At 43.0% G+C, this 15,079-nt stretch overlaps 1 long non-coding RNA gene across 12 annotated transcripts in view; it reads right to left on the reverse strand.

The window, feature by feature from the left end:
• Positions 1 to 15,079, reverse strand: part of LOC145532588 (uncharacterized) — a 623,961-nt gene that overhangs the window by 531,207 nt on the left and 77,675 nt on the right. For 2 of the 12 annotated variants that reach the window (XR_014073395.1, XR_014073398.1), the window contains 2 exons: positions 13,345 to 13,489; positions 5,072 to 6,567 (listed from right to left, as the gene is read on the reverse strand). The exons of 7 other annotated variants lie outside the window; for them this stretch is intronic. This is a non-coding gene — a long non-coding RNA (uncharacterized LOC145532588). Of the gene's footprint in view, positions 1 to 5,071; positions 6,568 to 13,344; positions 13,490 to 15,079 lie in introns of those variants that run through there. 3 more of the 12 variants (XR_014073394.1, XR_014073390.1, XR_014073399.1) reach the window with 2 other exon arrangements.

Below are 15,079 nucleotides of genomic sequence, written 5' to 3' on the forward strand. Positions count from 1 at the left end.
AAATCTCTTGTAAAGAAGTAATAACTCATGGCCGAGTTATTACCACGTGCGAGTGTGCTAAGTCACTTGAGTCGTGTCTGACTCTTTGTGACCCAATGGACTGTAACCTGCCAGGCTCCTCTGTCCATGGGATTCTCCAGGCAAAAATACTGGAGTTGCATTGCCATGCTCTGCTCCAGGGGCTCTTGTGACCCAGGGATTGAACCAGGTCTCCTGCATTGCAGGGGGATTCTTTACCATTGAGTCGCCAGGAAAGCCCCTGTTATTCCATATTCTCTCCCAATTTACAAAACTGCATTTTTTTTTTTTTACTATTTCACAGTTTTTTATATTATTTCCTTTATTAGGCTGTGTTATGCTGTGCTATGCCATGAGGTTATGCTGTTTTATATTATTTTTAAAATTCAGATAGATCTCTATCTTTATTTTCTCCATATTCAAATCTTACCAAACGTATATGAAGTCTCCAAGCATAGGTCCTGTGCCACAACGGGAGCTCAATCAACTTTCATGTCAATTATCACTTTGTCCTGTGTTATTAAGCATCTATCCTGTCTGTAAGCCCAGGGATGATCCCTGCCTTCAAAGAGTTTATTATCTATTTAAGAAGACTATATATAGATAACAAATAAATAATAGAAATTTTAATAATTTAATATAGCGATTTAAAGACACATCCTAAGGTGATGTATGGTTAACTGTCAAAGAGAGGATGCTGGCAGTAAAACAACAGAAGTTAAGAGATGATACCAACACTCCTGAATATTCAACATCTTGGAAAACCCCAGGCATTTTTGGAAGACCAGACAGTAAGACGAAAGCCAAGAGAAAGGAAAAATCTTTTTCCTCCTCAACATTCTCCTCCAGCATCTTTTATGTCCAGTGAGATTCTTCAGGTTGAATGGAGCCAGATATCTAAGTGGATTAATTGTTATTTATAACAGCATGTTGACCCATGAGGCATGGGTGACCTCCCATCTCTCGCTCTCCACTAGATAAATTGCGCAACTGTAATAAACAAACAAATAGAATTTGCCTCCCTGCCAAGGACGTGCTGCTGTCATTTTTCCACCACGGTCGTCAATTAAAGGATTCAATAATGAATGAACTGGCAGAGTTCGACTATAATCTTCAAACTCCAAAGATGCTCCACGAACAGCAGTGTGGGATTTATGGTTTTCATTTTCCTTCACCTCACTCCATGAGGGTGCACACAGCCATAAACACACCCATTCACACACACACATTTGCACACCACATGCACTCTCTCCCACAACATCTCTTGCCATTTGCATGGCTTTTTCAATTAGATAATTAACTTATTAAAACTCATGGAGAGAAGTGTGTTCATCCTGGAGGGGCTGCTTTGATCCTTTAGTTGAGAATAGAGCTCTAGTAACGTTGGCCAGCAGTCCCAGCCTGGAATGAGGCCAGGAGAGGACAGGCACTCAGAATCCCAAGCCAGCAGACACTCAGTTTGCCATGTGGGACAAGGGCTGCTGTTCACAGGGGCTTCCCACTGCCCAGGAACACCATCTGGGGTGCATTTTCTCCACAGGATAGTGAAGCTACAAGTATGCATAAGTTCAGCAAAGACTTAAACACAGGATGCCCATCCATAATACAACACTGAGAGGTTGATAGAGATATTGATTCATCATAGTGGTAATTTACATTTATAAATCCTTGACAATGGGACAGGCAGTGTGCCAAGTAATTTCCATGGATTACGTCATTTAAGCCTCACCATAACCCTGTAAGGTAAGTTACATGACTAACCGGGTCTTTGAAATGAGAAACTTGGTGCTTGGAGAAGTTAAAGAACAACAACAACAAAAAAAATCACACAGCTGGTATGTGGAGTAGAACTGAGATTCCAACCAGCCAGATGGATTGTATAGCCTACTCATATCATAGCCACATGCCTAACTTCTTTTATATTTTTTAGCACTCCTAAACTTTTCAGATTCATTGTATAGAAGGAAAATACCCATTATCACACTCTCCGCAAATTCTCCCTTAGTGCCATAATGAGAAACAGACGAAGCATATGCAGGCACAAATATACACGCACACATGTAACTGCACATACACAAACACACATGTGTAGCCAAGGAGGGTGACCAAGGCCATACAAAGAACACTCTTAATTTTCTTTCTGCCAAACCAGGCAGGATGTGAAGGCTGAATCAAGCTCTTAGGCTATGTCTTTTCCAGCATCCCTGCTACACATTTCAAACCATCAGAGGAGTATCATAGGCTTGCTGCTGCCCCAACACTAGACAGGTAACACCACCTGGGAGTCTTTAGCTCCTTAGGAACCTGAAAGTTCATGACACAACATGGGCAAACCACATACAGCCCCAAAGCAGGCCAAAATAGTGTCCATCTGAGCCCGGAGGTAAGTTACCAACTATCAGCAGCCTCTCCCAGAACTAGTTCAACGTAATAATGATTGAGTCTTAACACAGGTTAAAGGTGATCCACTCAGGGGACCTCCCTGGTGGTCCCGTGGCTGGGTCTTCACCCCCCAAAGCAGGGGAGGTGGGTTCCGTCCCCGGTCAGGGAGCTGAGATCCCACATGTCTTGTGGCCAAAAAATCAAAACATGAAACAGATGCAATATTGTAATGAATTCATTGAAGACTTTAAAAATGGTCCACATCAAAATAATGTTAAAAAAAAAAGAAAAATGGTGATCCACTCAGGCTGGACCAAGGTTTTTGCATGCCCCTAGGCCCATGCCCTTCCACTCTGACAAGAGGATAAGTCAGATCATTCATCTGATCTGGATTCTTCCCTATCCTCCCTGCCAGCTGTCCTTCTGAGACATCAGTCCTGCCTGATTTGCTCTTGTTGGCAGTGTTGGCTGAGGGTGGTCCTTTGCAGGGGAGACTCAGGGGAGCTTTATGACTTCTTAGGAAGGATCATGACTCCCAAGGCTCAGGGGCAACCGTGTTCCATTCAGCTCCTTACAGAACTTGGCCTTTGCCTTCCAAAGGCACATGTGGTGTCTGGCAACTTTCCTGGGTCTTGAAAGCCCCATCTGCTCCCTGATGAAAGCTGCCCACGCAAAGGCTAAACTTCCCTCTGTTGTTTTATAAAGAGCAGAGACTCCTTCTCAAGTCTCCAAATAAAACCCTTCACTCCCAGACACAAACAGTGACACTCAAATGTCTGGTTCTATTGGATTTCTTATCTCAATTCACTCACGAGGGGAGCTGAGCCCAGCATCATGTCTTACCAAAGTCCTCCCTATCTCCCAAAGTCACTGCTAAAAAGGAGCCCAACTTCAGCCCCCTCATCACTGAGTTTAAATAAGTTACATGAGCTGAAGGGGAGGAGATCACAGAACAACTTGGCATTCATGCAGACACTAATGCATGCATGCAACTGGGCTACTGGGCAGAGATGGGCTTGGCCTTGAGGTCATAAAGGCAGGAAATAAATCTTCTTTTCAACACTGCTGTGGTTTCTATCTCAACATGAAAACTCGCTGTTGTTTTTTAAGTCAGGGGTCTCTGCTCTGGTGGTGCTAGTGGGAAAGAACCCGCCTGCCATCGCAGGAGACCTAAGAGACATGGGTTCGATACCTGGATTGGAAGATCCCCTGGAGGAAGGCATGACAACCCACTCCAGCATTTTTGCCTCGAGAATCCCACGGACAGAGAAGCCTGGTGGGCTGCAATCCACAAGGTCACAAAGTGTTGGACACGACTGAAGCGACTTAGCACACATGCACGAGGTTTGGGTCCCTTTGGTAAGAGAGGATGGGACAGTCTAGCTGGAAAAGACAGAAGCTTGGCAAGGAGCAGACTTGACTGAATACAGGGCGAAGAAGTCCTTGGCTATCAGACTGGCCTCCCTTGCTAGGGAAGCCTTGAGCCAGTTCCAGCTCTGGTTAGAGGTCATTACCTGGGCAGAAGAACCACAGGGACAACTCTGCTCTCTGCTCTGACCCCTCCTCAATCCTTACCTTGCTCAAGATGCTCAGTATTTCCTTTCTACTCACATTCCCTTTTTAGAGAACACTCTTACCCTACCCCGACCCAGAGCCTATAAAGGTCTCATTGCCACAACCCCGACTGGATATCTGACTAAAACTCACTTTCTGGGCCACAGCTAGTTACTGGGTTTGCCAAAAATTTCGTTCAGATTTTTTTTATGGAAAACCCAAATGAACTCTTTGGCCAACCCAATAAATTCTACTCTCCAAGAAATTTTATCTTGGAAATTCCCCGGCGGTCAAGGGGTTAGGACTCAGCACTTTCACTGCCAGGGCCTGGGTTCAATCCCTGGTCAGGAAACTAATATCCCTTAAGCCACATGGCACAGCCAAAAAAAAAAAAAAGCTTTATTTTAGAGATCCATGTTTATGGATAGGCAGCTGATACTGGGCTCTAAGACAGCTGACATGGGTCCGAGTTTCAGTTTAGCTACACATTAGCTCTGCCTCGCAAGGCAGTTACTTTAACAACTCTATGCTTCAGTTTCCTCACCTATGAAATGGGTACCTTGATAGCAATACACCTTTAGGGGTCTTGCAAGAATTACTTTAGGGCCTAGACTGTGGCAAGCTCTCCACAGATATTAGCTATTATTGTGGCTCAAGGTAAAGAATCCTCCTGCTAATGCAGGAGACACAGGAGATGTGGGTTCGATCCCTGGGTTGGGAAGATACCCTGTAGAAGGAAATGGTAACCCACTCCAGTATTCTTGCCAGGGAAATCCCATGGACAGAGGAGACTGGCGGGCTATAGTCCCTGGGGTCACAAAGAGCCGAACACAACTTAAGTGACTGAATGACAACAACCATTTCCATTACTATAGGAACACAAAGGCATGGGCCACTAGAAGTCATATCAGAGTAAAAATTAGAAGTATTGAAGATGAAATTGGTCTGCCAAGAGAAGCCAAGACAAGAAACCATGTGGCCTCAGAAGAAGGGAAGGAAAAAAGGAGGTAGAAAGGATGTCTTCAGTTCCTTGACACCCACTCTGAGTCCACAATTAGATGCCTTGACATTTTCTCCATGACTATAAAGACCCTTTAAAAAAAAAAAAAAGACCCTCTTTCTTTTAAAAAAATATATTTATTTATTTGGCTGCACCAGGTCTTCGTTGGCACGCAGGATCTTTTGATATTCATTGCAACATGCAAATTCTTAGATGAGGCATGTGGGATCTAGTTCCCCAACCAGGGATCAAACCCAGGCCCCCTGCATTGGGAGCATGGAGTTTAGCCCCTGGACCACCAGGCAAGTCCCCAGTGACCTTCTTTCTTCAATTAGCATGTGTGGTGGTTTCTGTTCCTGGCAAGTAAGTAATCCCCAGCTGTTTCAGGATTCCGCCACCATCTATGCCAGGTAGAATTAGTTCTGCCACCAACTCCTCCTGTTAACTGGGGAAACCCACCTCCCCCTCTAGAATGTGCATAGGATTGGCACCCCATAAAGACTGATGTCCTGTGACTTCTCTTTCTCAAGGGCCTGCCCTCAGTATTCTACTGGCATCGGTACTTCCATATTCCTTGACTCCCTGGTAGATCAGGATGAAAATGAACAAAAGTAAATAACCAGAAAAAGAAAAGCAGCCAACTTGAAGTCAACCAGGTGGTATGAATCATTCCCGTGGGAATTTCTTGCAGCAACGGCAATGAGAAAAGTCCACTGAGCTCTGAGAGTGGCAGTTAAGTCTTCAAGGATGATATCCACCTTTCCAGATGTGACTCCAGTTTGCAAGTCTATCTACATGGCCTCCATGTTACACATGTGGCCCCAAGACCATGACTTGAGCTCAAGACACAAGAGAGGACACCACTTAGGGGATGACCTCATTATATGCTTTCAGCTTCTGCAAAAAAACCCCACAAAACCCCACTATTCCGAGGACACAAGGTCATCCTGGGCATCGAGGACAACCCTTGATGGGTAAAGGACCAGTGTGGAAGAAACACTTGCTCATCAGTTTTTAAGCACAAAGGATCTCCAGATACGTTCTCCCACTCAGTCCTTGAAGTGACCCTTCAGTGTTTCTATGTGCCCTGGTTAATGATCCTGCATTACAAATCATTCCAAAATTTAGTGGAGTAAAACAACAATTTGATTTTTCTCATAGTTTTATGAGTCAGGAATCTGCAAAGGGCTTGGCTGGGCAGTTCTCATATGGGGCTTTTCACATAGTTGTGGTCAGATGTTGGCTATGCTGTGATCATCAATGGGCTCAACTAGACTGGACGTCCTAGATGGCTCACACAGATGGCTGCCACTGGATGCTGCTGTCAAGACGGTTGCTCAACAGGATCTATAGACGTGGCCCTCCAGGGTAGTTGGACCTCTTATACTGGAATTGTCTTCCCACCAGAATAAATGTCCTAAGACACCAGGCAGAGATTGAGTGGGAAGAGCCTCAGAACCATTTAGCATCACTTCTGCCGTATTCTGTTGACTGGAACAGCCACAGGATCCACTCAGATCTGAGAGGAAGAGACACTGTCATCGACTGTTCAGCAAGAGAAGTTGCAATGAATTTGGGGCCAGTTTTCAATTGCTGCCATGTGACTATCCCCACTGTAAAGTTGGAGGAACACAAAGAGATTACTAAACTGTCAAAGATCACATTCCTAAAAATTAACTGGATGGGAATTTAAACTCAGCCTTTTCTAATTCCAAATTAAACACCCCTTTGAAAGTGTCAGTCACTCAGCCAAGTCCAACTCTTTGCAATCCCATGGACTGTAGCCCACCAGCCTTCTCTGTCCATAGAATTCTCCAGGCGAGAATACTGGAGTGGGAAGCCATTCCCTTCTCCAGGGGATCTTCCCAACCCAGGGATCAAACCTGCGTCTCCCACATTGCAGACAGATTCTTTTTTTTTTTTTATTGTATTTGTTTTGCCATACATTGACATGAATCCACCATGGGACATGTTTCCCCCCTCCAGAATCCCCTTCCCACCTCCCTCCTCATCCCATCCCTCTGGATCATCCCGGTACACCAGCCCCGAGCGCCCTGTATCATGCATCAAACTTGGATTGGCGATTCGTTTCTCATGTGATAATTTACATGCTTCAATGCCATTCTCCCATAGCAGACAGATTCTTTATCATCTGAGCCACCAGGGAAGCCCAACCACTCCTTTGGCTATGTCTTTGGCTAGGTCAAAACTGCCCAGTAAATGGGCTATGCTGCTTTCTCTGCCTTGGTGATCAAAATGGGAGAGGGACTATAAGTACATGCTAGCCATAGAAACTATAAAAACTCATATTTTTGCTTTTCTGTAAGCACAGGCTGTTTACCCAGGTGCCTTGCCTCCCTGAGTTATTTCTAAGCTGGCACTCAAAATCTACCAACCCCACCTCCATGTTGCACCCCTTCCCCCAGAGCTGCAGAATATAAGAAGGTGATGTCACCATGTGGAGGGCCAGAATGGAAAGGAGCTCTTCAACTTGTCACCAACTCTACCAGCTGATAGTCTGTGACAATCTAGAACGGTGGGATGGGGAGGGAGATGGGGGGAGGTTCAGGAGGGAGGGGACATGGGTGTACCTATGGCTGGAGCTATAGACGTGCATCTGTACAGGATGTATTACATCCTCTGTTGATGTATGACAGAAACCACAAAATTTTGTAAAGCAATTATCCTTCAATTAAAAAAATTAGGTGGCAAAAAAAAAAAAGCTCTAGTGTGTGCAAGAAGCCTACAGGGTGAGAGGCTGCATGGTCACTCAGACTCCCCCAGCTGTTCATTCTGAAGACACTCAGATACTTCCCACTCATCCATCTGTAATGATAAACACAGACATTATGGGTATCAAACATGGACACCTACACCATCTGAACAGCTCATTGGAAGAGTTCTCATTTCCAAATGATCCTTCGGGTGATCATAACAGGTTACAGGCTGAATTGCACCCTGTTCATCACCATTGAATGTTTCAGCTGAGTGACTTCTGTTATCAACATTTTCCCCTGAGGAAGAAGTGTTCACACCCTCCAGTTTTGTTCCAACTGCATCCGGCGAGTCCAGTGGCCAGGTGGTACTAGAAAAACTCTCCAGCCCAGTAGCTAAGCACTGGTTTTGATGTCTTCTAGTCCTGGATTCAAATCTTAGTTTTGCCATTGATTCAGCCCATCTCTCAACCTCTTCAAGCCTCAGGTACATGGCTGTCAGATAGATAATGGAAGCACCTTCTTCATTTGAGTTGTTGAGATCACGTTTAGCGGGACTACGTGGCATCATGCACTTAGCACAATGCCTCACACCTGGTAAGCCTCAAACTATTATTAGCTACAATTACGATGTCAGAAATAACTAGAGAGCTTTGAGATGACACTGAGACTCAGACTGGAAGGGAAGGGGACTAGCCAGGCTTCAGAGAGGCTTCATAGGTACATCAGCTTAGGTAAGAAAGGAGACAAATCCCAGGAGATAAATTAAAGGAAAGAAAAGGCAGAAACCATGCAGGATCAGATGTTTGGAAGATTCGAGTCCACAGGAACCATGACACAAGCAAAGATCCTCTTATACTGTGCCAGAGACCCTTGTCTCTCTTTAAACAATGCTCTTAAACATAGTGCAGCCCAACATCCATATACAGAAAGGAAGAATTGTGGGAGATTAGGATTGGCGTCTACACACTACTATGTATAAAATCAATAACCAATGAGGACTGTATAGCACAGGGAACTCTACTCAATGTTCTGTGGTGATCTGAATGGGAAGGAAATCCAAAGAGAGGATATACATGTATTTATGGCCGAAGAATTGATGCTTTTGAACTGTGGTGTTGGAGAAGACTCTTGAGAGTCCCTTGGACTGCAAGGAGATCCAACCAGTCCATCCTAAAGGAGATCAGTCCTGGATATTCATTGGAAGGACTGATGTTGAAGCTGAAATTCCAATACTTTGGCCACCTTCTGTGACGAGCTGACTCATTGGAAAAGACCCTGATGCTGGGAAAGATTGAGGGCAGGAGGAGAAGGGGACGACAGAGGATGAGATGGCTGGATGGCATCATCGACTCGATGGACATGGGTTTGGGTGGACTCAGGGAGTCGGTGATGGATAGGGAGGCCTGGCGTGCTGCAGTTCATGGGGTCGCAAAGAGTCGGACACGACTGAGTGACTGAACTGAACTGAACTGATGGCTGATTTACTTTGCTGCACAGCAGAAACTAACGCAACATTGTAAAGCAACTATACTTCAATTTAAAAAAAAAAAGGAGACTAGTAAGGTGAAACAATATCTGTTGTCCTTACATAGGCAGATACAGAAATTAAGAAGAAGTAACATTTGCTGAACATCTACTACGTGGGAAGAACAACAGTCACTTCTACATACACTGTATCATTGATTCTTCATATTATGCTAAAGAATTGGAATGACAGTAAAGGACAGGGAAGCCTGGTGTGCTGCAGTCCCTGGGGTTGCAAAGAGTCAGACACGACTTAGCGACTGAACAACAACAGCAAGCAATAACAAAGAAACCAAGGCTCAGAGAGGTTAACATACTCAAAGTCGTAGAGTTAGGACGTAGATTAGCTGGAGGTTGAAGCTCATCTGACTCTGAAACTTGCATTTTTTTCACTCTCTCTTCCAAAAAAAGCTTCAGAGAAGACCAGAGTAAGTTGAAAGGCTTTGAAAGATAACAAACCCCTCTACAGCGAGGAAGCGGAGGAGAGTTGTCCAAAGGTTCTCAGCTACAAGTGAAGTATCACCTTCTTATTTTTTCCTCTGAAATTCCATTGTCTGATTCCGGTTGTCATTTCTTGCCAGAAAAATCAGAAACCTTAGGACCTGATTTTGAATTTGTACTTTTCTGACCTTCGGCATTTCCTTGCTCTGTAGTTTTAATTTTCAACTTCCATTCAAGCACATTAGGAAATTGTTTGACCTTAGTTTAAGCAGTTTGTTCTCATAAGAAAGTACCCAAAACAGATCTTGGTCAGTTAAGGAAGGATCTTGGCAATTGTGCAAGAGATTCTGACAAGTAGAAACACAACCACAGATTGCTCTTCCAGATCTAACTCACACACAATAAAATGTACACTAATGTAACCATTGAAATGGTTGAAATAATGAAATAATAATGAAAACTAGGTCACAGTGATGATGTAGAAGTGACCTAAAACCATGATGCCTTTACCACCACGCTAAGAAGCCAGTGGTGTTTTTTGTTTCAAAAAAGTGACACTGCTCTGTGTTACGTTCAGAACTGTGGTTTGCCTGATGGGATGCAGCTGAATATCTTGTCTCTTGTACCTTAGATGCCTGGTGACAATGTCTATGCACACTCTTCATTCAGCCCTGTATACGGAATCAATCTGGAATTATTCTTTAAAGAGGATTTGAGTTTAGCAATGCATAGGAAGTGCCTGTGTCAGGAATTCAGTAACATGTTAGTTCACTATGTCAAAACAGCTGTCCCAGGAAAATATTTTGTGTTGCACCATCAGAGAACAATGGTCTGACATGAGTGTAAGCACGTACCACACGGTAAAGGTTTTCAGAAAATGTTGTGATCAGCTTTTCTGTAGCAATTGTTTTTCTTCTCCTATGTAAAAGTCAGGAGTCACCAGTATTCTGGATTAGCTACTAAAACTTTTTTTTTTTTTTGAGTACTTTCCCCAAGAAACAAACAAACAAAAAATATCTGCTTTTTGTGTGATCATATAAAGCCAGAAAGAAACTTGTCTATTTAATCCTAGAGTAGCTTTCCTTGGATAATGACATGGATGCCCAGGGAGTGTAAACCACATGTACAAATTCACCCAGATAGGGAGTAGCTGAACCAAGTTTAGAACCTGCTGACTCACAGATTATGTTTTGGTAAGGCAAGTATTCAGATAAGGAAGGGCATAATTCCAGGGGAAAAAAATGAAAGTTGAGATTTCATCTGGTTTCTATCTGGTTTAATTAGAGTGGGAAAAAAAAGTTTCTCTTATTTAAAAATAAATCCTTTTAAGTAGGTAAGAAAAGTAGTATGTTCTTGGGAACAGGAGAGTAATCTCTGATTTTATATCAGCTCAACATACAAAATTTCAGATCGAAATACTATGAAGCAATATCTAGTGATTCATAGTTACCTGAACTTTCACATTTGTAAGATTTTAAATGTCTAAATAACAAATTAAAAAGCACATGAATATTGTATGATTCGGAGCACCTTATGTATATTCCAAGGACAAATTACATCTTGACACTTGCTGCAATGGAAAAGGCTCTGGAATTGAAGTCAACAAACTTTGGTTTGAGTCTGAGATTAGCCACTAACCAGCTGGGGGACCACGGGACATTAAGCCCATATAGACCATTACAGAGTACTGAGGTCACTTCATAGTCCTACGTCTCAGTGCCTTCAACCATAAAATAGGAATGTTAGACTATATAATCACCATGGCCCTTTGTTGATCCAAAGGGCAGGATTATTTTTTCTCAGAAGACTTAGAAGAACAAGGACAATGATGGATATGACCATAGCCTTAAGGCCGCTTTGAAGTCCTTGCTCAAAGGAAGAAACCAACAGCAAGGAGTTGCACTGGGAACAAAGACATTCTGGAATTCAACTTCTTTGTCATTCTCCTCCCCTCATCGTTCCCAATATCGCCACTCTTTTAGGGAATTCTGTGCACTGCAGAAGTTCAGAGGCAGGGTCTGATTGTAAACCTATGCTCCCACTTGAAAAGCCTGTGTTCTTCACTACTATATATAAAACAGACAACTAATAAGGACCTATTGTACAGCAGAGTGACCTCTACTCAATACTCTGTAATGGCCTATATGGGGAAAAAATGTAAAAAAGAGTGGATACATGCATAACAGACTCAATTTATTGTACACCTGAAACTCACACAACATTGTAAATCAACTATACCTCAATAAAAACCTTTTTTTTAAAGTCTGTGCTCTTTCCCAAGACTTTTCATTTCTCCTTCTCCTGGAATTATTCTTTAAAGAGGATTTGAGTTTAGCAATGCATAGGAAGTGCCTGTGTCAGGTATTCAAGAACATGTTAGTTCCCTAGGTCAGAACAGCTATCCCAGGAAAATATTTTGCGCTGCACCTTTACTATCACAGGGTCACTCTACTTTCACTAGTTGTAATTTCTGGAACATTCCAGCATAAACACCATTCAGTGAAAACACATATTCAATGTTGCAAAGGGGAAAAAAAAAGTATGAAATGAGACTCCAAAATCAAAACCTTATCAAAATGTTATATAGATGGATGAAACTGGAGCCCATTATACAGACTGAAGTAAGGCAGAAAGAAAAACACCAATACAGTATACTAATGCATATATATGGAATTTGAAAGATGGTAACGAAAACCCTATATGCGAGACAGAATAAGAGACACAGATGCATAGAACAATTTTATGGACTCTGAGGGAGAAGGTGAGGGTGGGACGTTCTGGGAGAATAGCACTGAAACATGTATATTATCATATGTGAAACAGAACACCATTCCATGTTCGATGCATGAGACAAAGGCTCAGGGCCGGGGCAATGGGATGACCCAGAGGGATGGGATGGGGAGGGAGGTGGGTGGGGGGTACAGGAGGGGGAACACATGTAAACCCATGGCTGATTCATGTCAATGTATGGCAAAAACTATTACAATATTGTAAAGTAATTAGCCCCCAACTAAAATAAATAAATTTATATAAAAAAATGTTATAAAGTTTAAAGGAAAAACTGAAAATTCAGCTCAAAGTTGCCGAAAGGTATACCTAAACGATGTGATAATGCCAGCCCTGCTGGGAGAGGGGAAGGGGAGACTCTGTTGTGTTTTTTAGGGGGTTCCGGCTCTTCACACCAGCATTTGACCTCCATTCAATCTCCTAGGTTAGGAATTTAGACGACTATAAAAACAGAATTTTTGCTTCTTAAACTGATGTGTATTTTGGGCTCGTTGGCTCTAATTGGCTTTCCCTGTTTCTTAAGCAGATTGTCCCTGTTTCTCTCTTACTATATTATTTCTCCCACCTCTTCAACTCTCCCAACCACTATTCAGTGTTTTGACATTTATTGCTAATAAAAATAATAATACTTATCATCTGAAAGTTAGTGGTTTCGTTTGAAAGTTTTATGTACATTTATTTGTCCTTAAATTTATGTCACTCTTTTCTCCAAGCAAAGAATAAATAAATAAAAGTGCTTTATCAAATTTATAACCTACTCAAATTCAGAGATTTCTGAATAGGAAACAGACCAGGGACACTTTGCCAAGATTAACTTAACTAGAAAACCAAAACCTTGCACGTGGTGCTTTGAAGAAAGATGTTAGTCTTTAAAGATTGTGTCCACACATGAAATGTGAAGTGGATAACTAGGGCAATTACCTCTATAGCAGATACTTTACAGCTTTACCTTTACCCAGAAATGCCCAGGTAACAACGGCAAGGAGGGTCTTCTGGTCTCAATTATATACTAATAATTGTTTCAATTCTCTGCTTCCTTTTGAGTGTGAAGATCCAGGCTAAAAGGCTTTAAAAAAAAAAAAAAAAAAACAGGCTGAAAAGGTTTCCCAGACGTGAGATAGATTTTACAAAAGAAATTTCTGGCAAGTTTAATGTAAGTAAATCAGAAGCATATGGACTATGTTTCCCTCAAAATACCCATGGGCTTGAAAGCCCAGAAAACACATAAAAAGTAAAGGGAAACTGTTTTCCGAAGCTGAGTTTGTTTGAGAAACTGCACAGTGTAACAGAAAGCCTGGCTCGGCTCCCCCAGAAGCAGGAGATGGAGCCAGTGGTCAGGCAGCCCACCAGCTCCTACCCTCGTGCTTAGGTCGGCAATCCTTGTTTCTGAGGATGATGTGATTGATGGTGCCCTGACCTGTGCCGATGGGTGCGACTTGAGAAAACCACGGCTCAGTGCTTCCCATACTGAAGACATGACTTCACTGCTGCTCTGCAGCCGTCTCTAGTGAATGTTTACACAGCCTGCTTCTGTTCCTAGGGCCTCCCATGCTAAACCATCAGGCTGGTGGTAAGCATACACGTACCAAATACGCCGCATGTGCCCCCTGGGGATGGGTAGTAAAGCAATAGACAGTCATATGCCAGCCGAGGAGATGAGTTACAGACTCCGACTTGGAAGGAGCTTTAAGATTCCTAAGTTTCCCCTTTCATCCTGTGTGGGAATTCTGGCTAGAGTCTGTGGTCCAGATAGTGGAAGGGAAACAAGATGTACTGAGCTCAAAGCAAGCGAGAACAATTTGGAGAGTCAGAAGGCCTGATATCCAGTCTCTGCAAGGCCACAACTGTAGACCTGTCCTTGGACCCCTGAGAATCTGTCTCCTCATCAATTAAATGAGAGTAATAACTAAATTGCCTACTGAGGTTGTCAAGGGCACCTCAATAAACATTATGTCTCTTCACCACCCCAGCCCCAAATAAGTAAAGAAAAAAAAGACTAAAAGGCAGAGACCAGAATTGTTACCTTTACTCCTGAGAGAGGGCAGGTTGGAAGACAGAGTAAAATGAGAAATAAAAAAGATCTGCCACCTGAACCCCAGAATGAGGCAGATGACTCATTTAGCTCCAGGCCAGGCTGGGCTAGGACAGGCAGCCAAGTGCCAGAAGACGATCTCAGATAAAGTCTTAGGGCTTAAGGAGTAAAGGAGACCTCAGACTCTGGGTGGATAGCTCACCCCCAGGAGAAAAATAGGAGAGCTGTGTTGAGCTGAGCATGTCCAGATTACTCTTTTCAGACTACTAATCAGATATATGTCCCCTTCTCTGCTCCCATGAGGGGTAGAATGAATGGATAGAGAATAGCCAAAGGTGGCTCATAAGATGTGCTCTCTCCACCTAGATGGAAATACCAGGAAAAGTCAGTTGAGCAAGATAAAGTGTTTGAAAGCCCTCGGGGACACTATGGAGTATTGTATGCATGTCATGCTTATAAGTTCCATCCACCTGCATTTGTTGAACACCTACTATGTGGTCAGTCCTATCACTCACTTCCAGGAAATTTAGGTTGAATAAGACACTGTTCCCTTCAGTTTACAATCTAGTAGGAGAAACAGATAAGGAAGCAAAAGATTACAGTATACAATGAACACATGAAGAT

This window comes from Giraffa tippelskirchi, chromosome 13 (assembly GCF_054371585.1).
Source record: "Giraffa tippelskirchi isolate mGirTip1 chromosome 13, T2T-mGirTip1v1.2.pri, whole genome shotgun sequence".
Lineage (NCBI taxonomy): Eukaryota > Metazoa > Chordata > Mammalia > Artiodactyla > Giraffidae > Giraffa > Giraffa tippelskirchi.